We start from the raw sequence: 24,230 nt of genomic DNA, 5'->3' as shown, positions 1-24,230 counted from the left end.
CATCTTGTCAGTCATGGCATAATTTATGCATCTAAAGGCTATAAAGTCCAGGATGTGGTATTGACATCTACATAAGATTTGGAAAGGGCCTTCTTGCTGCTTAATAACAGAGCAGTTTGGAAGGAGTGTAGGAGCAAGGAGGAGCTAAGAAAAAAAAGCTCACTCTTAAAACAACTAACTCTTCCCAAGAAGCAACTTAACTCCTAGGAGAATTACATTATTTCCTTTCTGACTAAGGAGCCATCCTGAGCTGAACACCTTCCATTAGATCCCTTGTTCCAACACAGCTACATGAATTAAATTTTCAGGGCAATGATATTTGTGAGTCATAGCCAAACTGAAGTAATTTTTATTTACTTATAAAAACAAGGGCCAGTAAAATGTTCTCATTGGTTCCTGGTTTTGCTTTTCTGTTGCTACCTTGGTCATTATCTTCTTTTCTATTTATTTTTTTTCTTTCAAATTCTTTCTTTGAATGGGACATGAATGCTCAGGTCTAAGCCACATATCTTATACTACAGAAATTATGAAAAGGTTTAAATAATGTCCTTTCTTAACCTCTGGTTAGGATTCTTTAGGTACAGTTATTTTGGATGAACTTTTATATCAGTGCCACTTCTTTTATCTAGAGCAATCTCATGTTAGATGCACATCAAGAAATTATCTTTTAAGAAATGAGGGACATTTAATGATGTGTATATGAACAAGCATATTTAGGATCAGAAGTATGGAATCACCAAACATTATGTCTGGACTAACAACATAAAAACTTAATTGTTGAAATGTAAATTAGTAGTTCAATGAATTAATCATGTGTGAGAAAACCTTAATTTACCTATCAAAACAGTGGGTATCATAGTACCTACCAGTAATGGCTAAGTCCCATTGTCAACTTGGGTTATGAACTACTTGGAGCTTTGGGTATGTTTTGAGGGCAACTCCAGGAAAGTGTAATAGAGATAAGAAAGTCACCCTGAATATAAGTGAGCTTGAGTCTCAGACAAGATCAAAAGAAAAAAGGTGTAGAGGAATTTGAATCCAGCAATATGGCTGCTCTGTCAAGGAATCACATCCAAATAACTTCTAGGTATGTGTGATCTAGCTGGAATGACATACCTTTAATCTCTCAGGCAGGTATGCAGACATGCCCTTAGTACACACTTTTAATCCTAAACAATGAAGGTAAAGTTAGTATATAGAAGGAAACAACCATGTTTGAAAGTGGTGCCTAATTGAGGGGCAGACAAAGTGATGGACCAGAGGACCAGAATGAGTCAGAGATAAGATATGCCCAACCCTCACAGAATCAGAAGGAAAAAATGAGGCTGCTTAAGAGCAGGCAGAGTGAGTGAGATGGAGGGCAGTTCAATGAGTGCAGTTCAGTTGAGTTTAGGCAATGCAGTGGAGTTCAGTTGAGTTCAGCTGAGTTTAGTTCAGTGCAGTTTGGTATGGGTCAGTGTATTTCAGTTGAATGCAGTTAAGTTCAGTTGAGTTCATGCAGGTATATCCAGTTTGAATTATTTAGTGCAGTCAGTGCAATTGGTGCAGTTTAGTTTGTGTAGTTCAGAGGCAGTTTTTCCAAGGTCAACTCAATGAGAAGCTAGGAGAACCCAGTTTGAATCAGTCAGTTTGGAGAGGAGTTTTGAGCCAGAATTGCTGAGTTGAGCCAGCTAAGCTAGAGTTCAGAGAGAACTAGAAAGGGTAAGCTTGTTCATCAGTAAGCCTTCAAGATGACAATTAACATCTGGTGAGTAAAAGTTACTTTTACAAAAGGAAGGTAGTTAGTCAGGACACAGTTCAAGCCACTCTCGACTCCTTTCCCTCCATGGTGGACTGTAAGACCCCAGAGGTCTAGCCTATGTGACCCCACAGAACACAACTTGATGACAGATCACTGCAATGGCAAGAGGTTTATTGATCCAATGCACGTGGGGTTGTTGAACCTTGCAGGGAGATTCAACCCAGAGCTCAAAAAGCAAACACATTTTATACCTTACAGAAGGGCAGATTTAGGCAACAGGGCTAGCTGGCTTACTCTGATTGGTGCAACCCAGGACAAAGGATCTCTTCAGGCATTGGTTGGCTTGCTCAGGGAGGTTATTCTTGGTCTGGTTAGCTAATTTCTTCCAACTCTGCATCTAGCCTTGGAAAGTCCCTGGGAAAGGACTGAGTTGGAAAGTCCCTTAAGTGGGGGAAGAAACTGGGTGGTCGGGGAATTTTTTTGATGGCATGGTCAGGATAACATTTGTGGGCTTCCTAGGAATCTAACACAGGGAGGGATAGAGGGGTCTTTCTGAGAACAGTTACTTTTGTTTTGGCTGTTCTCAACTTAGCCTGTTCACTCTGACTCAACATTCTGACCACCAGAACTTTGTTTTCACAATTTTGAAACTTTGTTTCTACATTCCCAGAACATGGTTTCTACAGGACAACGTGTCTTTAAACCATGAGCTCAAATAAACTCTTCCTCATTTAAACCAATTTTTCTAAGGTGTTTGGTCACAGCAATGAGAAAAGTGACTAATACACCAGCCCAGAGGATTATGGGGGTCTAGATGTATTTGAGAGTTTGCCCTAATAGTAATTGATGAGTTAACTTTCCCTTGCTCAACTTTGCTGCCTATGGATAAGACACAGTGTTTTATCAAAACATTCCTATTTCGAGGAAAATGAACATTTGTTATAGAGAGAAAAAGAGAGGGAGAGGGGAAAATTTATCAAAAAATATTCTTGTCTAAAATCTAGGAAAATATAATTTAAAGCAAATCTGTGCCTCTGTTTGCAAAATATGTGTTAAGTATCAGGGACCTATAGAAAACTGCCTGAGAGTCATATTGCCGCCTCAATTTTATACCATCTTGGCTACTGGGTATTTCCCCATGAGCATGTTATGCCACTGGGAACACTAATTAATCTGCCCAGCAGAAACTGGACCAAATCTGTTTAATTTGTTCCTTACATTACTTAATTAAGGCTGTTATCTGCAGGACTCCATGTGGCATGATGAGGCTACCCTCATCCCCCAGAGCCCCAGTCAGCTTGGATCTAAGATCCAAGCCCAGTGAACTGGAGAGACCACGCCAACATCATGATTTTTCTTACCAACCCAGTGGCTTCTGCTTTACATTTTTCTATTAGCCTTTTTACTTGTTTTAAGGCATCTACCCAGGCACGGCAGGATGTATTTGTGATTTGCATGTATTGTGCTTGGAGTGCACTCAAGCTGACCAGAATGCCTTGCAGGGCTGAGATGGTTTCACTGAACAATTCAGCTAAAAGCAATTCCATGCCACTTTTCTCATTAGATGGGTTCTGTAGCAGGAGACACCGCCCATGGGGTATACATAAATAACACTTTAAAATATGCCATGCTTTTTTGTCTTTAGCTGAATTATGAATCTCTGTGTTTTGGACTTTGTTTGACTTTTTGAGTGTATCTTGCCCTAAAATACCTCTCTTCACTTTATAGTTTTTATACTCTCATGTCTCCTATGCTTACTCTATCCACTTAGTTCCTGCACCTATTTGACCCTTCACATGAAATATCATTCCCAGTTACTTGAATCTAGCTAGCTAGCTTCCATTCTCCCTTTGCTATGTCTCCTCTCCTCTCTTCTTCTCCCCCCCCCGTCTCTTCTACTTATCCCTCTTTCCTGTTAAATCTTTCCCTCTTCTGTATCATATCATGTACTGCAACTGTTTTGTTTCTATCTATTCCATGAATGCCTGTCCCCAACCAATCTGAGTGCTTTGTGATGAATCAGAATCCATTTGGATTTGTTCACCATTGTATTCCTATGTCCATCTAGATCTTCTGTACCTCAATGATTTAACCCAGTGTCTGGGATGTTCTGAGTTGAAATTCCGTTTTTTCTTTCTGTATAACCTTGAGGATATTGGTTTTCAATCTGTGGGTCATGACCCCTTTGCAGTTCAAAAGACCCTTCACAGGGGTCACATATCAGATATTTTGCATAGTAGATTTTCATACTTCTAAATAAATATACAAATATTATGATTAATAACAGGCAAATTACAGTTATAAAGCAACAGCAAATTGATTTTATGGTTGCTATTATCATAATACAAGGAACTATATTAAAGCATTAGGAAGGTTGAGAACCACTGCTCTATTCTTAGGGTATTTGCTTAGCCTAGCAAACTCTGCCTCCTCTTTGTAACACACTACAAAGGATTTCTCTACCTTTGGATTGCTTATGGGGATTCGGAGGCTCAGAAGGCTCATGTGAGTACTATAGAAGATAACATTTTGAGAAGCATCTAGGAGTGTCTGGTATGCATTTAGTGTTTAATGAGTTTCAGATTTTGTTGCTAGGGCCAAAATAGCTTCTCTGCATTTTGACAAATTTGGAGACTTAAAATTCGTTATAGCATTGATAGCTAAGTAAAATTGGAAATCAGAACCTTACCTGGCTTGCTCCCCTTCACTTGGTGATGGAGGGCTCAAGAATCCTTCCATCTCATGGTTTTGTATCCCAACCACCATCTTTGGAATCTTAAGCCTTCCACCCATCAGAGAGGAAGAGGAAGTCATATTTATCATTAAATAGTAGTATGTTCATTTCATTTAGTCCGTGATTTTTTCATGATGTTTGTGTTTAAATTGTCTAGTATGGTCACGTGCCATTCAGGAACAAACTCAACCTGACAACTATAAGAGCTGTGTGAAAGAGGGCCAAGCTAGGAACATGTCTCCAACACACAGCACAACATCCCTGAAGCTGTGGAAACTACAATAACTGCAGAGACATCTCTATCTATTGACTTCTCATCAAATTCCCCTTTCATTTAATTTTAGGTTTAGATAGACATCAATTTAAGAATTAATGAGCTCAATCAACCTTATAATTTGACAGCTTCTCCTAGATTCATTAGCTATCTTTATCAATAAGTTCTCTATGCTTTGATTCCATAGTGAGACAGTTTCTCTAGCTTATCAAGTCGAAGATGTTAATTCTTATGCTGGAGGAATTCATTGTGTTGACCCAACAGACTCACACCCCTCTCTCTTTGGGTAGTTTGTATTCAATCTTTAAGTCTACTTTCATTCATTTCATAAAGTAGTCTTTGGATTCTTCAGGCTATGATGTGAATAAAACTAAGGGAAGGAGGCAGGAGAGAAGTGGGGTAAAGAGGGAAGAAAGGAGGGAGGGAGAGAGAGACTGTCAGTCAGTAAGATTGAGACTGACTATGACAAAATGACAAATATCCTTATTGCTTTTGTACCCCAGGGATAATCAGATGCATTGCAACTCTATCGGGCTCAAGGCAATTAAGTAACTTGGCCACCTCAGTCAGAGGACATACAAAATGACAGTACAGTGACAACCTAAGTAGGACATTCCTTTCTAAGTGCTGAGATATAAGCAGCTCCTGAGTCATAGTTGAACTCAACTTTGTAAGCACCCCCACCTTTTGAGCTCGTGCATTCATGACCCCAAGAAGCACTTTTTGCTGACTGGTTAGTTTACTTTGGAGTTTCAGTAAATCCTTTCCTTGTGCTGTGTGGAGAGTTATGTGTGGGAGTCTCAGACCTGACCTACAGGTTTATAAGGCTGTGTTAATACTGCCCCCTATGTGGGGGTGGGGCTGCTGCTTAGGGAGAAAGAGGAAGCGTTCAGATTAACCCTAGGTTTATCATGATTTCAGGAAACTTTAAATCTTTACACTAAGATTGGTACGTGATTGGTGGGTATTTCTGTGTTAGGATTCATATTAGGATTAAAGTCTCATGTTGAATGCAATTTCTAAAGCATATTTTCTTATTATCTGTCCCCAAAACTCTTTATTGTCTTTGACCTAAGTCTCCTCATTTCCTACTCATCTATTCCCCAACTTCTTGGGTAACCACTTTTTCATTCTTTAGACCTGTGGATCTAACTGACTTCTCACTCCATTCAGCATGCAAGTGAGATTGCATAGTTTTTTTCTTGGTATGTCCGGCTTAGGATGCATATCCTAAACTTCCCCAGGCTTATCCTATTGTGAAAAATGAAAAATTATTCCATATGTAAATGTACCACAGGCTTCTGTCCTTCTACCTGGCAGTGGATAGTTCAGTTGTTTCTGTACTTGGTAGCTTCTGCTGCTGGCTAGTGCTTGGGGATTGAACTCAGAGCCTTTTGCATGCTAAGCTAGCAGTCAACCACTGAGCTGTGCTCTGTGTCTTAGCTCTTGTGAATAATGCAGTGCAGCTATCTTTTCAAGGGTAGCAGTTTGATGTCCTTTGGGTTGATCCCCAGCATTGCTGAGCTATGTGGTAGTTTTGGTTTGATTTCTTTACCAAATCAGTTGCTATACCACTCTTCCTTCCCACCAAAGGAGACATGGGTTCCCTTTCTCTGTACCTACACCAACACTTATCTTTTATCTATTTTAAAAGCAGCCATTTTTTATACATATAAGCCTACATCTCGTCATTCTGATTTACATTTCATTGATTGGTGGTGTTGAATTTTTAAATAACCAATACCCGCTAGTATGCCTTCCTTGGGGGAATGTTCATTCATGTATTCATTGATCTATGTTGGGTTATTTGATAATTTGCTACTGAGATATACAAAGTATTATTTCATTAAGTCTTTATCAGGTTTCCTAGTATTTTTCTATATAGGTGATCTGCAAGTGTCTCTCCTAATTTGTTTTCTGAGTTTCTTGACTGTTTTTGGTTTTCCCTGTGAGATGCTCCATGTTTGATTTGTGTGTTTGTTTGATTTGTGTGTTTGTTTGTGTGTTTATTTAAGGTTTGCTGCCTGAGTTTGTAGAGTGATGTGTAGAAAGTGCAAAGTCCACAGTCAGAGTGTGTTTCCTTTATAGCTCTGTCTAGTTGTGCTTTCTGGGATTTAAGTCTCCACTCGGAGCTGAGTTTTGCCCATGGTTTTAGACAAAGAACTTCTGACAAGTACTGGATGTTTGATGAGCTTAGTATCCATGCTGTGTTGCCAAGATGGTCTTAAAGGCAGTTGTGTAAAACTACTCGTATGCAGTAGAGCATCAGGGCCATCTTTTCATAAGTATGAATGTCCTGGACCTTGGCTGGAATCCTTGTGTTCAAACAGGATGGTAATGTAATTTTTCCTTTCTTAATTTTTTTCTGGACATGTGTAAACATTTCTGTGTTCTGTGTGTGCTTAGCACCCCTGTGCCTAGTTTTATTGAGTTCTAAACTAAGCAAATAGAACTAACTGTTGGTTTAAAGTGCTAAGTGAGTGAGCCACAGGGAGCACATTATCCTGAGGCTCTTTAAGTGCTCAGCCCCTGCTGCCAATTTGCTTTCTAGTGCAATTCAGGAAGCTGGTTATGGTCTACCAAGTTCTAAATAACGTGGGCCTTGTTCACCTTACAAATTAGCTCCTCCCTTTTGTGTTGCTACCATGATCTGTGAGGGTAACTGTTCCAATTTGAGAATGATCTGCAAACATTTCATCTGATGGCCACTTTGTATGAGAATGACTCTCTTGTTTATAGTAAGGGGTGGAGTGAGTGGTTGGGTGGGTTGGGTGGGCAGCATCTAGAGTTTTGGAGAATGTATAATATGCTTAGAAGTTTTATAATGTTGGGGTGTTACTACAACAGTGCTATTGCTTGTTATGAGAACAAACATATATGTTACCATGAATCAGACCATGTTGTAACTGTTAGCAAATGATTCTTTCAGTTGTTGCACGCCTAACACCACCCTCACATTATTATGTTTACCTCCATTTTATAGGTTCTGAAACTAAGAAAAATAACTGAAGTCCTAATTCTCCAATTCTTCTCCTGGCATGTGAGTATAATAACAGTGCTGATCTGATAGGAATGTGTGAGGGAATAAATTGGCTTCTGAAAGTAACTGTAGGTTTTATTAAATATGCATTCCATAATTATTAATATTATTGTATTTTATGTGCTAGAGTATTTTCTATCAAATACAAGAAAATATGTAAATCTTATGAGTATAACCATGTCAAACTTTTCGAATTGATATTTTAGGGCTTTATCATCTCTTGTGATAATATCATTAAAGTCTAGGCATTGATGTGTGCATATGTACCTATTTTGCTTATAATCTGAAATAATCCATGACTGTTGATTTATTTGGGAGAATAATTATCTTTTTTCTCTCTATTCTTGGCAATCTTGTAACCCAGGAATGAATCTGTGCAATGAGCCCAGTTTCTTTTATTCTAGAAATAACTGAGGTTAAGTGAAACTGTGCAAATGTCTCCTGTATGTTTAGCCTACGGTCTCTAAGACTTAGCAGAATGCTCTTAGTAAAGGTATAGCTTCTACAATTTTATAATTTAACTCCAAGCTATTCTTCAGTTCTAGCTGCAAACATAGTAGACTACATAAAAGCACAGTTTTGGAAAACTTGCCATGCTTATGATACGCTCATCTTTGAGATAATGTCCAGTTGTTTCAGCATTGGGCAATGTGCTCTGGAGTGTAGGCGATTTAACTGGATTTTATAAAAACATGGTAACAGCAATGATGTTGAAATTTTGCGCAGTTCTCCATTACACACAGAACACATTTCTTTGAATGTATGCAGCTGTAATAATTTGAGATAAAACATGTCTGATACCTAAACAGTCATTACTTGCAGTTTTTTTTCCAGTTTCATTGCAGAGCTGAATGCGTGCAAACATTCCTTTTAGACTTGTGTGTTGCTTCATAGCGCACTTTTAGTGCCAAAGCTGCTGTTTTACTACAACTCTCATGTGGTAACTATTGCTTGCTTCCTCCCAGCCATTTTGGTCCTTAGATGTGTGTTGCTTCTTAGCTGACTACTGTAGGAGAAATCAGAAGGAAAGACATAAAAAGGATGATGCATGGGACTTTATGTCAAATAATGTGGCCGATACTTCTCTATTAAGAGAAAAAATAGTAGGCTCTTGTTTATTATACTTATAAAAGTGTAAATAGAGTCAGAAAAACAAAACTAAACTATATCTCAAAGGACCAACTGCCATACAATCTTTTTACTTCCCATGTTATATAACATGCATCAGGGTAATATTCTTCACTCTCTATACAAATCATTATCAAAAAAGGATAAAAGAAAACCCCACTAGGGCAATTTTCTCCCTGCCACTTATGATGCCTACTGTCTTTTTCTTAGAAGCAATATGGGTCATTTTTTTGATGTGTACGTGATTCTCTCTGTGTTGGGTGAGTACCACTTGGTCTTGCAGTATAGCTATTTATAGAAGAACACTGCTTTATTCTTTTAAGACCCCAGTGCCATGCAGATTTTAGGACGTCATGTTTGGACTCCTCTGTGTTAATGGACCTAGCAGTGGAATACCTTAGTGGTTACTCTCTGTAGAGTGTCTCAGGATTTTTTTGTGGATCCTTAATATTGAGTTCCTCTGAGGTTCAGGTCTAAAGATGATATGGAGTGATTTATGTGGTTGACAGCCCTGGTAGGGTTGTGTGAGAGGAGTCCCTTTTTTCCTTCCTCACTCTCTCGCTCCCTTTCTCCTTTCTTCCCTCCCTCTTCCATCCCTCTGTTCCTTCCTCTCTTTTTCTTTTAAAAACAATTTATCTAATGGCTAATCTGACATCAATGGGAGGGGAGGCCCTTGGCCCTGTGGGGGCTTGATAACCCAACATAGGGGGATGTTTAGAGCAGTGAGGCAGGAGTGGGTGAATACGTAGGGGAAGAAAGGGGACAGGGGAATGGGTTGGCGGGCGTGTGGAGGGGTAACCAGGAAGGAGGATATAATTTGAAATGTAAAGAATAAAATGATTAATAAAAAATAATTTATCTATTCTTTGAGAATTTCATATATATCAATGACATATTTTGACCATATCTGCCCCCTAACTTTTCCCAGAATCTCTTTCTGCATTCCCTTCCTTACTTCATATTTTCTCTCCTGCTCCTTGTATAACCCCGACTCTAATTAGAGCTGTGAGTATGTGCATGGGTGTAAGCTTACTCACTGGAGTAGCAGCAGCAGCAGCAAAGGGGCCACACCCCTGAGTTCCTATGTCCCAATTTCAACTGTAAAACAAAGACCAGGTAGATTCTTGCCCTAAAAAAAATTATTTAACAAGTTTGACATCTTCTCTTGACCTAAAAAATTTCTCCCTGATAATCATCTCTACATACCAACCTTGGGGAAACTTTAATTTACCTACCAATTTCCTCAGATAAGTCCCAGTCTACCAATTTCCCAAACATAAATGTGGTAGGTCCATACTTGCAAGGAGAAAAGATCTGGGGTGAGATGAACTTATCAGCTTGTTTTGTACTCTTTACCAAACAACAAAAAAAGATGGAGCTAATTGGTGGGGATTGTTAGCATTTCCTCTAGGCTCTGCCCAATAGTTACCTGGCAACAGACAGGTACAAGCCAGTTCAGATATAAAAGGACTGTTCAGAACTCTACTTCTATCTATCTATCTATCTATCTATCTATCATCTAGCTATCTAGCTCTTTCCTCTTTTTCCATGTGTTCCTAGCCAGCCTCATTCCTTCTTCCTCGCCTCTCTCTTTCTGTTCTTCCCCGTCCCCTTTCTTCCTCTCTCTCTACTGCCTTCCCCAGACCCCTCCCAAATAAACTCCCTTTTATACTAGACCAGTCCTATGGCTGATACCTAGGATGAGGTGATGCTTCAGCATGGGCCTACTAAGGTACCCCCTCCTGCTGCATCCTGCCACATTTTATAAAACATATCAGGGATTCTCAACTGAGGCTCTGGTTCTGTGTACAGTAACTCTAAGCAGATGCCTCTCCCTGGAGACTCAAGATGCACATTAAGAAAACAGTTTCTCTTGGTACATGCTCTCCTGTTATGATCACTGTGGGATAGAAACTGCTTCAGAGGCCCTCCAGGCTCTTTGTGCCTCAAGGCCACAGAACTCAGTATTCCCTTCTCCAGAAACTCTTGACCCAGATTTGCCCCGGGCAGGTACCTTGTTATTATTTGGAGACCAGCTTAAATATTGCCTCATCCTTTCCTGACCCCAAACTAAGGACACATTCCTGTCATATTCTATTACTCAACTCATTCAGTGTGACACCCTTCACTGTACTAATTTACTTGTGTGTGTATTTTGCTGTTGTTTTGTTTGTTTTATTAATTAATTAATTTACTTTGCAGTAAACATTTCTTTGGGAGGGAAGGATTACCTTTTACCTTGGTGATATATGCTGTACTGAGATGATTGACTAGAACACTGGGTTTTAATAAATTTGTTGCTACCCAAGAAAATAGCTTCCAGTCATCATTTACACTGCATTGTGTTTAACGCTAACAGTAATGGGCTTTGACACTTTGAGGGCCATGTGTTAGGCACTGGCCTCTGCCTGTGGCTTTGCATACAGTTTTGTACTCCAGTTCCCAGATAATCTTCAAATTTAGACCCTCTCATTACACCTATATTAAAGATGCTGAAACTGAGATTCAGAAATATACCCAGTGCTTGGCAAAGTTTCCAAAGCTGGCATCTCGGAGAATAAAAAACACAGAGAGTCTGATCCTATAGACCTGGCAGCTCACTGTGTATTTCAGGTCCCGAGGCGTTTTCCTCAGGAGCTTGACACAGTTTCTGAGCTGTGCTTTCCCATGAATAATTAAGGATACTTGATGCTTAGCAGTGGGATCTGCTATGATCTCTTTGTAGTTCCATTCTGAGTCATTCGCAATAACAGAATCTCTAAAGGTAGCTCTTCCCCCGCCAAGAGAGTCTGTGTTCGATACTTTTAGTTTTTTCCAGACTCTGCAAATGGTAATTGTTATTGTTTGATGCACATTAGGAGACAAGCATCTCCTTGCATTGTGTTGTCTGTTGACAAAATCTTTTTCTGCTGATGTCTACCGGTTATGTCTATGATAAGACTTGACTTATTTTGGTATAGAGTACCGTGGTCACAGTGGCTAGAAGCTTCGTTTTAGTTGTTAGAGCTGTCAAGTGTTGTTCAGTTTACTGTGATCTCCACACAGAACCAAATCAAATCCACAGAGTTTGTTGGATTCAGACTTCTACATTATAACATTTGCAGCATGTGTCAGATGTGAGCAGAAGTAGTCTAGAGTGATGGGTCAACTCACTGGTATGATGATTTGTAAATGCTCAACCCAAGTAGTGGCACTATTAGAAGGCATGACCCTGTTCAGGTAGGTATGGCCTTGTTGAAGTAGGTGTGTCACTGTGGTTGTGTGCTTTAAGACCCTCATCCTTGCTGCCTGGAAGCTAATATTCTGCTAGCAGCCTTCAGAGGAAGATGTAGAACTCTCAGCTCTTCCTGCACCATGCCTGCCTGGATGCTGCCCTGTTCCCACCATGATGATAATGGACTGAACCTCTGAATGTGTAAGCCAGCCCAATTAATTGATGTCCATATAAGAATTGCTTTGGTCATGGTAACTGTTCACAGCAGTAAAACCCTAACTAAAACAGCTGGCTAATGTAAAACCTAAGTGTAGTGCCCATTGACCCACAAAAATTCCCATTTAGTGCTCTACTCCTCTATGAAACTAGGGTGGCTAGAAACCTTAATGCAGCAAGTATTTAATTTTAATAGACCCTCAGAAACCAGACAGCTATTGTGAATCACAGGCCACGTTCTCATTTGAATCACTTTCTTTCTTCATATAGTGCTATTCAGGGACTCTGGGTTGAGGACTCCCCAGAAGCCAATGGTAGCGCCTCATTCTCAGTTGATTAGTATGTGGAAGTTGCAAGGGAAGAGAGCATCATTTCCAAACCAAATGTTTCCCTTGGGTTTTGTCTTAGTTAGGGCTTTATTGCTGTGAAGAGACACCATGACCAAGGCAACTCTCAAAAAGGACAATATTTAGTTGGGGATGGCTTACAGTTTCAGAGGCTCAGTCCATTAACATCATAGCAAGAAGCATGGCAGTGTGCAGGCAGTGTTGTAGAAGGAATTAAGAGTTCTGCATCTTGATCTGACTGGAGTCAGGAGAAATCAACTCTTCTGCATTGGACAGAGCTTCCAAGTCTATCACCATAGTGATGCACTTCTTCCAACAAGGCCACACCTGCTCCAACAAGGCCACACCTCCTAATAGTGCTACTTTCTATGGGTCAAGAATATTCAAACCACCACAGGTTCTAAATGTATTTTGATTCAAATCCAGATATCTTAAGATGAGAACCCAAGATAAATCTCCAAAGAAAAAGAATCAGTCAGAATAACTGAATAACAACAATAACCTACTGGCTTGTTCATTCACTCATTCATTCATTCATTCATTCATTCACTGAACACCTTCCATGTATGTTTACTGAAGCATGTCTCCTATTAGCATTCACACCTACTTACCATAGCAAGAATACCAGCCCTCTGACTTCACAGTTCTTCATCAGAATGATCCTTGGACTACCTTATGCCAGGACTTCTCAAAATTACTTTTAATGAGTCAATATAGACACCCCAAATAAGAAATTAGAAGGAAACATAGCATATTAACATAGCAGATTGCTTTATCTCAGTAAAACGATCACCTTTTAGAAATTCTAGGAATTAGTCAGAGCTATGTCCATTAAGTTTATATAACTCTGGCTTCGTGGAAGATAAGGCTTACAATTTGGATGACACCATCTGAGAAGATATTCAGATTGGAAATTGTATGACTATTCATAGTAGAGAATTTTAGAGACTATCTAGAAAATGATATCACCAGAGCTCTATCCTCATGGTGGGAAAGCAGCATTTTAGGCAGCAAGGAGACACAAGTAAACAAAAGCAGAGGCCTCTATCAGTGGGCCTTCTGTGTTTCCCATTGCCTCTGATTTCCCTTTCCATGATGAACATATGACTCAGCATTATGGTGTCCATATACTCCCAGCACATATGAGCAGCCCTCCAGAGTTAGAGTAGTTGGAGGAGAATACTTCTCCTCCCATAGCTTCTCAAATATAGCATTTCTTACAGGACCAGCATTCTCTCTTTTGAGGAGTAAAAGCACATGGCTTGCAGATATTTGACTACAGCAAATATCAGTTGGTCAAAAACTCGTGTGAAGCAGATCTAGAAGAAAACTGCTTTCTTTTGGTGTGCATGCATAGTCCTTTAGAGAGATGGCTTCCCCCGTCATGATGAGTGTTCTCAGATGTGTTTGGCATGTGGATAAGAATAAATTGCACTTGCATTATTTATTTGTGACAATTCTCTTTTCCTGCTTTGACTATTATTTAAACTTTATTTCTAATTTATTTTGAAAAGCATATAATAATGGAATTAATTTTGCTTTGGTCTGGGGGCTTCTCTAATGACTGAATACTATAATTTACTCAAATAGGCTAAATGTGATTGTGTTTTTCTTCATTAAACTTATATAGGTATTGTAGTCACAACTGGAGAGGCTATAATTTTACTGTTCACTGATGTCAAATTAAAAACGTATATGAGATAGTTAAGGTTCCTATCCCAGTTAATTATTCCTTTGAGATTTCTGAAAGTGTGTTAATGAGCAGACACATTCAGAAGACCAAATGCCTGAACATTTTAAGAGGGAGAATGAGAAATCTAGAAAAGTTAAAACAAACAAACAAATAAAACCATGAACATGAATAGGGACAAATAAAAAAGCATGATCTAGACATAATGCCCTCACCTTTCACTTCGACATTTGTTTATCTCCAGAGATGAAAAATGTTCTTATTGCTAAACAATATCACTGTGCATGTATGTGTGTGTGTGTGTGTATGTGTGTGTGTGTGTGTGTGTGTGTGTGTGTGTATGTGTGTGTGTGCATGCTTGGGTGTGTTTCTGTGTGCATGTGTGTTCAGCCAGAATTTATGTACTTAGTAACTTCCTACAAAATCATACCCAGTAGAGTCATTGGTGTTCATTTTAAGATGGATGAGCCAGTAGGTTCTTCTCATACTCTTTTGTTGTAACTCCCTTCTTCCTTTCTGTAACCCATCCTTCCCTCCTTCCTTCTTCCCTTTATTTACTTTTGCAGTCCTGAGGGTTGAATTCAGATCCTCAAATATTCCAGGAAAGTGCTTGAACACTGAGCTCTCTCTATAGCTCCCAATTCACTTGTTATTTGAAATCCATAATTCTAGAGAAGATCATCAACTATGATGTTACAAATCTTGAGTTGTCCCACTTTCCCACCTTAGCATCTCCTCGTTTGCAAATTAGGAGAAACAATTCCTGCCTCCTACCATTTTTTAGGTCTTATTATTATATTTTTCATTATGTGCTATATAAGATATGTGTTATTATATTGATATATTATACAAATAGGTTGATTTAAAACAATATTCAGTATACATTATGAAGTGTTCTGCAGCACTGTGATTTTGCCTCCCCATGTAGATTGCTGGCATACTGTCAGAATTTCCCAGAATTTCTAAAATTCTCCCTGCTGTTTTGATTCTATCATGAAGTTTTGTGGAATATTTCTTCTATGTGCTAGGTCTTGGTAGTTAATCCATAAAGGCAAATTTTTATTGGGTATAAGAATAGCTTATTGTGAGGAGTAGTTCAATAATTTAATTTGAGGGAGAAAAAAAATAGGATGTAGGATAGAGTATGTCGTAAGAATCCTGAAGATGTTAGGGAAAGTTAGAGTTCTGTTGTCATGGTGACAGAATTTGTTCCAAGGAGCCAGGTGGTCCCATATGGCACAGGACCACTCTAGATGAACACCGAATTTAAAATGGCAAAAAATCCTGATCTCTTCCATCTTTCATTCATTTTATCATGCAAACCCCCCTCCCCAAAAAAAGCATTACTCAAAAATTTGTAGATGTCTGTTTGGCTGCAGTTCTCAATTATGCAGAATTATAATGTGCAGCTTCATTCTGAGAATAAACATGGCCAAGTAGGTACATGATGTAAGCCTGAATTTACTATTTTTGGAATGCTGAATTTTTAACTTCATTTTTTAGGAGTTCTGAAAACTAAAAGAAAAAGAATGATAAAATAATAATGTTTGGTGACTTAGAACTGGTTTGGAGGAATATGGAGTTAAGAGCTGATAAATGACAAACACCTTAGATGTGTATGGTTTGATGTCTCATTGAAAGAAATTATCTGCTGATATTTTTTTGTGCATTGAGAATTATTTGCAAAGAAAAACTTAGCATTTTTAGAGTCTCTGTGTTTCAGCCTGTGATAGCCCAGTCTGTACGGATTCTAGCCTAAACTACACTACCATCTTCTGCTACAGCGTTATGCCTTTCTTGTCGATATGGCCATATATACTCTTCCCATTTTAGTTTATAATTTGTTGTTTAAGTATTTTTTGTATGAGTGTTTTGTCTGTATTTATGTTGATGTAACATGTGTATAATCTGGTGCCTATGAAATCCAGAAGAAAATATAGGACCTCTGGACCATATGGGTATTGGGACGTGAACCCATGTCATCTGGAAGATTAATCATTGATTTGATCTACTGAGCCATCTTTCTAGCTCCTTTTACCTTTAATTTTTTTCTTTTGTTTTGAGAGTATGATATAATTACTCCTTTTTCCACTTATATCTTATATTTCTAAGCATGCTAACTTTTGATTATTGCTCAGTCTGAATCTTCAACTTAACCTATTAAAACTTTTATTTTTTGAGAATTTCATGTCTATATAGAATGTATTTGATCATATTTACTCCTTTCAACTCTCCCCAAAGTCTCCCTCCCAACTTCCTGTCAGCTTATAGAAAGTCCAATTAGATGTGTTTATGGTTGCTATGAAGTTTCTTTACTTGCCTTTTAAACATTTCTTTCAAAATATTTTTGTTGAAGAAGAGGTTTTCATATAATATATTTTGATGAAGGTTTCTCCTTCTTCACTTCCTTCCAGATCCTGCCTCCCTCTCCATCTACCAAACTCCATATCCTTCTTTTTTTCTCTTTAGAAAACAAAGAAACAAACATGCAAACTAACCAACCAATCAAAACCAGAATAACAAACAGACAAACAAACAAAAACCACAAACATAAAGAGGACTCACAAAATACAAAATCAGAAACGATAATGTCCAATGAATAAGACAAAAAATATCTATAACACAAGACAAGACCTCATATGAAAAAGTCTCTTTTTTTGTACCAGAGTGGAGGTGTGTGTGTGTGTGTGTGTGTGTGTGTGTGTGTGTGTGTGTGTGTGTAGCTACTGATACTTAAACTTGTCTCTTTTCAGTGCAGATCTTTAGACAGGCCTGCAGAGGAGCCTATGTAAGTTTGCCTTAAAAATTCTGTTAATTAAAAGTTTAAGACTGATGAAAAGCTGAGGTCCTACAAGTTGTTAACATTTTCTAATTTCTATTGCTGTTCACTACAAAGATAATCTTCCTTTAGTCAAAATTTTTAGAGTATTTTGCATTTTGCCTAAGTACACTTCTCAATACAGGACACTAATTATCAGTGGCTCTTATGAGAAAGTTGCCCATGTCTTATTTTGGTTTAAAGAGATCCCTACATAGCTCAGTCTGAGATGATTCCCTGTCATTTCTGCTATAATTGCTCTCTATAGTCTCAGTGCCCCATTCAGATTCCACTTCTTGTTAATATATAATATGTCAATTTGTCAATTCGAAAGCTTTCACCTCTCTTCACACTGGCACTGTGTGCATAGCTTCCTGGTCTCTGAAATATGAGTAGTGCTATGTGCTGAATTTTTATTTGTATACACAGGGTTTCATGAAATTTAAGGCCATTTGTTCATTTATTTTTAGTAATGAAAATTGTGGTTCTTAGAAAAACTTAAAAATGTGTTATGTGTTGTTAGTTATGGCTTCCCTGTCTTCTCACTGAGGAGGGGTGTTCTGTGCTTCAGAGCCCTCATCCTCACATCTCCACATCACACTTCATTCCTAGTTGTTGCTCATGTGCATATCTAAATGATTACCAATGCCACACCAACTTGACATCATAATTACATTGAGGAACAGATGTATGTGGGCTGGATGTGTAACTCAGGGACAGGGCACTTCTTAGAGTATATGAGGCCCTTGATTTAAATTTTGATAACACAAACACAAAGACAAAGGAAAAGTTGTATTCCCTTCAGTTCAGATTTCTGTGGTTTTAGTCACCTGCTGCCAACATGTCTGAAAAAATAGTGTATAGGAAATTCAAAAACTAAGTAATAAGTGGTAAATTTCTTTTTATCTTGAGCAGTGTGTGATATTATTTGCAATGTTGTGTTCTGTTCTATCTGAAATATGTATAATTCCTTTGTAGCATATCCTCACTGTATATTACCTGTCAATCACCTTGTTGTATCACTTGCCACATCAACATTCATAGTATCACAGTCCTTGTGTTCGAGTAGTCCATACTTTGCTCAACATTGACCACAAGGTGCAAGATTATTGATGCAATTAAACTGTAATTCCTTATTACAAGATGAATGTACACATGAGTGTTTTGAGAGAGAGAGATTCTTACATAACTTTCATTACAGCATAGTGTTAGGATGGTTCACTTAGTATCTTTGTATAGTTTACAAATCAACCTATTATCTATACAGAAAAGAACACACACACACACACACACACACACACACACACACACACACACACACACACACACTAGGTCCTGAAATGTATCCATTGCAGATAAGAGGGAATTATGCATTCTTCTCATGCTCACTGCTTTCATCTTGCCTGGCTTCATGATCTTTTGCCTGAACTTCAGTCAACACCTTCCATGTGTGTTTCCCATTCCATGTCCCTCAAGTGTATTCTTTGTGGCTGATGGTTCACAAGGAACTGGAAATACAGGCAGATTGTCTCAAACAAACCAGGGGCTTATTGGGAGATCATTCTTGCAGAAGTTGAGAACTTCACATTTCTAGTATAAAGCAAATGTCTTAGTAACTGCTGTAAGAGGATTGTTTTATCACATCCTTTATCCCAGGCCTGTACTGTCCTATCTATCACAAGCTAGGCAGGTTTCTTAAATGCCATGACAAGTAAAGTACCTGTAAGCTCTGTCTAAGGATTTAGGTAAAGTCAAACAATCTCATACCCTCCTGCCTGCTCCTTCCTTCTTTGGCAGTTTCTAGTCATGGGCTGCTGCTGAGGTGTATGAACACCATTGCCCTAAGATTTTCTTTTTGATGTTCTTTGATGTCTGTTTCAGTAACAAGTCTAGATTATTAGTAACTACCATAGAGAAGGTGAATTTGCTTTAAGCAACCTGGAGTACATTGGTAATTAATACATTTATATTTATGTTTAATTAGTATGATCATCCTCATATTAATATTTACCAAGGCAAGCACTAAGAAAAGTGAATATTAATCTTGACATACTTGAAGGTTCTTAGTGAAACAAATAAGAAACTAAATGTCTCCTTTTAATTCTTAATTTTGCTATATTAACATTTCTCAGTTATTCAGCAGTATTTGAATCCATCTATTCCTTCATGAACTTTTTTCTTTGAAATAGACTTACTTTTTACTAAATAAAATTAGTAATTACAATCTCATTAGTCAAACATTAATGAGTAGGTAGATTATAAATTAATGCTATGTTCATTTTATTCAGAAAAATCATTTTGGTGGTTGTTTTTGTTTTTCTGTGAAAAAGCTCTGTATGGGGATGGGAATTGGCTCAGTGATTAAAGAGCAAACAGCAAGTCTGAGGAGCAGAGATCTGATCTACATGTGTTCTTCATGCGAAAGGTGTGGCAGCTTGTGTGCCATCTGAGTGCCAGGTGGTCAGAAGTGGATCCTTGGAGCAAGCTGGCTAACCAGATTAGCCATATTGGTGCACTCTGGGTGCAGCTGAGAGAGACCCATGTCTTAACACTGAATATGGAAAGTGACCAAGGAATACTCTCTATGGCAGCTTTGGTGCATTCACACACGCATGCACACACACACATACACACACATGTGCGCACACACACACGCATGCATGCACACACACACACCACATATATTCATATAAAATATAAAATAATTATGTAACACAATGATTTTTAAAGATGAAGTTATCTTTAGGTGTAAAAGGAAGTGGCCTGGGCTGCATGTAAAGAGCATGGTGATACATGAATAGAGGCATGTTCTGTCATTCAGAGGCAAAAAGGATGTCTGTACTCCATTGCTGTTCCTCCACTTGGATATAATTCATTTCGATTTAAAATTCATTTCAAAGATACATTCAATTATTTAGATTTCAATACAATTTAATAAAAGTCCTTATTAAAGTTCTCTGTGGCGGAGCCTTTAGCTTTACTTCTAATGCTGAACCAGTCTCGTCGGAGATGATTGCATTAATAATACATCGCTATCCAAAATTAAAGTGTGCAATAGAGAACATGCTAATGGGTTTCATTGATTTCAACTTGGAAATGGGTGCAGGCAATCAGAAAGCAGGTGCTACCTGACTAGCAATGATCTACTGTGAGAATATTGATCCAGACAAGTGGCAAGATTTATGGCTGTGATTTGAGTTGGGAAAATGTTAACCAGGATGAAGTTGGGGCAATTAAAGCTTTCTTGGGAGCCCTCTGAATGCTTAGTTATGCTTTACAGAGGATGGTTTTATGTGGAATGAGTTCTAAGGTCTGTCTTAGGAGGGGTATGATACAGATATTCCATTTACAGGTAAAATTTTACAGTAAGAGTCATACAAATACTTTTCATGAATAAAGAAGCAGTAAAGAAGATAATTGAACATACTTTATTAAAATAGTAATACTCCATTCTTTTTATTATGTCCAATACAGTCTAAGAAAGACAATTGTTTGCATCTTTTTGTCTAAGGGAACAGAAATGTACTAATTTAATACTGTCCTTCAATAAGCATTGTTTGAAGAAAAATCCAGGATTATACATTTGGATTCGTATTTAACATTTACTTATTCATTAAGCAAGCTACTTACTACTATATCCAGGCATCATATAAGTAAAATTATATCTATGGAGAATGGATGTTAAACAGCTTAGTTAGAAGCCATCTGAGGGACCTGACTCACTGGGCAAAGGTTTTTCCTACCAAGCCTGATGACTTGAGTTTAATCCCTGAGACCACATGATGGAAGGAGAGTAGTTTTATAAGAAAATGAAAACTCTTAAGGTTCAACTTGTGTAAATGTGTATGCTCTCTCTCACACATAACATGAATAGGAAAGAAATCAATACTCTCTTACTATTCTAGACTTAATTTGCATATAACATATTGAGTGTCTTATGTACATTTTTACATATAAAAACAGGAAGAGAGAATACTGAATGCTTGCATATAGAAACATGTAATACAGTGCTCTGAAACTTTTTTATTGTTGAAAAGTTTCCTAGCATGTACATATAAGAAATTGATACATATAAGAAATTGACATTAATGATACAAAGTTCTCTTCCATTGATTTTATAAACTAGAAATAGTTAATGCTGTACTTTAATTTTCCTATCATGTCAATGTCTACAGTGTTTTGGTTGCTTCTTTAGAATGAATTTTTGTGTGTAGGCAGATGCTGAGTTGATACACAAGAGTCTTGGAAACAGACACTTCCACAAGGAAGTAGTAAAAATACAGATATGTGAAACATTGTAGCTGGATTGAAACATTGTAGATAGATTGAAACACTGTAGCTGGATTGAAACTCTGTAACTGGATTGCAATACTGTAGCTGTATTCACAGCCTTGCCACACAGTAAGAAACAAAACCAATTACTGCTGTTATCTGGGTCCTTTCATAACCTTGCCAAACAAAGGCAAGGTTAATATAGAAGGTGCATTTCATTTAGAGTATTATATGCTCTCAAAATTTCCAGGATGTCAATTTAAGTTTTGAGAAGATGATGAAGTTTTCTTTTGTTATCTGGCACTCATTCCTTACCAGTAGTTTTCAGTTCCATTATATAGTACTTTGGAAACATGTAGACATGGTCTTGTCTCTGGGTCCCTTGGCTGGTGATGTTTAAGGTGGAATTCTTGGTTGGCATTTTGTCTGAGGTTTTTCAGACATGTTTATAAACTGAGGTGATGCTCCACTTATTAATGAATTAACTGATTAATTAGTTTATTGATTAATTTCTTAATTAAACACTTGGGCGAATTCATATTTTTTATATCTGTCTTACATTTGAGTGTTTTTTATAAGGATATGGATATGCTGCAACCTTCTTCAGAAAAGATGGTGCAGGAAATCACCAGGATTTCCATCTTTACTGAGGCCAATGTGCAATAACACAAATATTTTTTTTCTTAAAAACAAAATAAACAAGAAAGTGAGACAACACTAAGACCTACAAGCTAGAGCATGAAATATCTTCAGGGCAGGGGAATCATAGCCCTTAATATTGAACAGCAGTGATAGGGACTACAGGAAACAAGTTCAGAAGTAACAGTTATGGAAGATACAAAGGTGACTGATTTGTGAGAAATATCCCCAATAAGCTCCTATGTTGGAAGATAGATTCTCAATCTGTGGCACTATTTTGGAAGTTTCTGGTAGCTTTAGGGCATGAGACTTGGTTAGAGGAAGTGTAAATGACACAGGATAGGACCTTGAGGGTTTCTGTTGCCTTCCAGTTTTTTTTCTGGTTCCTATGTTCTCACAAATAGGTGGCTCTTGCCAAATAGTTCTACAGTCATGATGCTTGATGCTCCTCCTCACCATAGACCTGGAAGTGATGGAGGCAACCAGATTGGGACCATGGTAATTCTTTTCTTCCAAGTATTTATCAATCAGGTATTTTTGGCAGTGACAAGAAGAGTTTTAATAATAAACTGGCATTGATCAAAGTAGTAATAAAGGCAAAGGAATGTGCAGAATGATTACCATCTTTGTGTCCCTACATCAGAACACATTCTGATTACAGTGTGTAATTGTTTTCTTTAGGAGAATGATTGCCACATTCTACTAAGAGATTAGATATATGATAAATAATTAAATATTTAATAGTGTATTTTAAATAACATATACTAATTATACATGCTTATGGAGACGAACATCCATATTAATGCAACCATACAATATGTAATAATTAAATCGGGTTAATATACATACCTGTTTCTCAGGTTGTTACTTTGAAATATTCAATCAAATCTTGTCAACTGTTATTATGTTGTTTTATAGAACATTATAGGGTTATTTTACTATTTTTGAGATTATATATAACTACATTTTCCTTCCCTTTCTTCCCTCTAAACCTGTCTGTTATCCTTCAAGTCTATGACCTCTTGCTTTCACTAATTGTTATTGCATATACATGCACACACACACACACACACACACACACACCCCTAACTTTAGTCTGCTTGATCCATATAATATTACTTGCGTGTATTTTTTTCAGGGCTCATCATTTGGTCAAGGACAATCAATTAGTATGCTCTTTACTTGGGAGAACCCTTCCACCAATCCCCGCTGTGCATTTTTGCTTCTAGTTCTTAGTGTAGGTTTGAGGACTCATGGGCTTTTCCCATCCATCTTTGGCATGTCCACTGATATCATCCTTGTTCAGTACACAATTGGGCAGTCATGCTTGTGAGTTGTTTTCCACATGCTGCTACACTGTTGTTCCCACTAACTTCTCTGTCTCTCGTTACCCACATGTTTCTCAAGCTTAGATGATCTTCATTTTGATATACATTGTCTTGAGCAGTACTCTGTGACTGAAATTATCACAGTCCACGCAGACATGTTTAAATTTCTTTACCTATTTTTTGGTTTATTCTTGTCTCACATATTGCATCCTGACCCCAGTTTTCCCTCCCTCCTTTCCTCTCAGTTCCCACCCCCTCCCACTTCTCTGTTTCCCATCGGAAAAGGGCAGGCCTTCCAGGGATACCAACCAAACATGGCATATCAAGTTGCAGTAAGACTAGGCACCTCCTTTCATATTAAGGCTGGATAAGGCAGCTCAGTAGAAGGAAGGGGGTCCCAAAAGCAGGCAAAAGAGTCAGAGACAGCCCCACTCCTGATGTTAGAAGTCTCACAAGAAGACCAATCTATATAACCATAGGATATTATACAGAGGACCTAGGTCAGATCCATGCAGACAAGTTTAAATTCTTTAGTAGCTACATCCAAAAAATAAATAAATAAATAAAAGAAACTACGTTTAGTCATGAAACTTATTTTATACAATATTTTTGTATGTTATTAAATGGAAATTTAATTTTGATATTTTATAGTGATTAATATAAGGTTAGCAGTATAATGAATAAATAGCACATACCTCAACTTAGAGTATCGACCTTTGAAAATTCTTAGTAACTCCATAGTGCTGCTAGAGACTGTACTGGAGAGTCAAGTGTGGGACTTTTAAAAGA

The 24,230-nt window shown here is 37.9% G+C and overlaps 1 protein-coding gene across 2 annotated transcripts in view; it reads left to right on the top strand.

The window, feature by feature from the left end:
• Nucleotides 1-24,230, top strand: part of Nav3 (neuron navigator 3) — a 747,532-nt gene that overhangs the window by 119,393 nt on the left and 603,909 nt on the right. For both annotated transcript variants that reach the window (XM_031349803.1, XM_031349804.1), the window contains one exon: nucleotides 7,733-7,789. The gene's annotated coding sequence lies outside the window, so the exon portion shown is untranslated. The remainder of the gene's footprint in view (nucleotides 1-7,732; nucleotides 7,790-24,230) is intronic.

Source organism: Mastomys coucha, unplaced genomic scaffold (assembly GCF_008632895.1).
Source record: "Mastomys coucha isolate ucsf_1 unplaced genomic scaffold, UCSF_Mcou_1 pScaffold4, whole genome shotgun sequence".
NCBI classification, from domain to species: domain Eukaryota; kingdom Metazoa; phylum Chordata; class Mammalia; order Rodentia; family Muridae; genus Mastomys; species Mastomys coucha.
Note: the sequence above shows the minus strand (reverse complement) of the source record. Positions and strands in the feature narration are given on the sequence as shown.